Source organism: Vigna radiata, chromosome 11, assembly GCF_000741045.1.
Source record: "Vigna radiata var. radiata cultivar VC1973A chromosome 11, Vradiata_ver6, whole genome shotgun sequence".
Lineage (NCBI taxonomy): Eukaryota > Viridiplantae > Streptophyta > Magnoliopsida > Fabales > Fabaceae > Vigna > Vigna radiata.
The window spans coordinates 8,183,743-8,185,222 of record NC_028361.1 but is presented as its reverse complement, the minus strand read 5'-3'; positions in this window follow the sequence as shown (position 1 = coordinate 8,185,222).

Genomic DNA, 1,480 nt, shown 5'->3' with positions numbered 1-1,480 from the left:
TTAAGAAATAAACGTATATTAAATAATTTTAAAATTTTAAATTAAATTAAACTATTATTAAATTTAAAATGAAATTTAAAAAATTTATAAAAAATATTGTATAGATTTTAAAGTCTATTAAAATGGTGTAGGATGACTATAATAAGAGAGAAAAAAAATTGGAAGGGTGTAGGTTGACTTTAATAAGAAAGTGAAAAAATTAGAGAGGTGCAGAATAACTTTATGAAGAAAGAGAAAATATTAAAATAATATTAATTAAGGTTAAAATGGTAATTTTTGGAGGTGCAGGATGAAAGTAGGATGAAACACCCTCTAAATAATTGCATCATTACCACCATCTTGGGCTGACCCAACACCTAATTCCTCATCTGCTCATACCAAATAATGGTGATTGTAGAAAGAAAAAATAACACAAGCACATAATACATAAAAGGATAAGTTAATTTCTGAAACAACATTCGATCTTTAAACAAATTCACTAAACAAATATTTGAGGTTAAACAAATTCAAAACAAAAAACTTTTATACCATTTTGAGGCACATATAATGCAATAGTAGATAAAAAAATTGAAATCTCTTTGGAAGGACCACCAATGAATGACTGCAAAGAGAACAAAAATACAAAAAAAAAAAAAATATAAGAATGATGCATACCAGAGGAATCATAGTATCACACATGCAATCCAGATCAACAACAACGAGAACTTCATTAAAATTCTGAGATGAGGAGAAAAAGAAAGGTTAAAGATAGAATACAAATGATTTTATAGGAGGCATTATATATGTAACATCCTATTTAAATATTCTAAACACTGTTAAGGAAACATTACAAATTTAATAAACTAAAACAGTTAACCACATAAAAAGTATATAAAAGTGCTTGTACATTTTATCCAAAACATTACTATAATTCAAATTTATATACACAACTCTAATATAAGACTGTCTACTTAATTACAAAAGATTTATTACAATTTCAACCCAAAAGGAAACCTTAACTAAACTACAACAGACTAAACATCCACACCCTCAATGCTAGGAGTTTCTCCACCGACAGATCATTTTCCTCTATTCACACCTATCAGGTGATCATTCAAAAAACATAAAACAATATAAACAAACAAACAACACAAAAAGGGTAAGTTAATATCAAAAGAATACAACATGGAATTCACATATCAACATATAATATATTCATTTTAAACTAAACAGACCTAAACATGTCAGACATCTAGACTCAAACCTTTAGTCTGTTAAACAACGCCTTAGGCTAAGATAAAACCCTTATACTAGGACCTTTTGTTACTCTCACCACATGTCTCACCCCTTTCTACTTGAGAATCAATGACTATTAGAGTGTTAAAATAACTCCCAAGACCGAGCTCCTACAATAATACATAAACTACTTGAAACATCCATCAAGAGTTTCAATTTAGAAACTCTTTTCAAACAATACTTTAATACATACATGCATAAATCT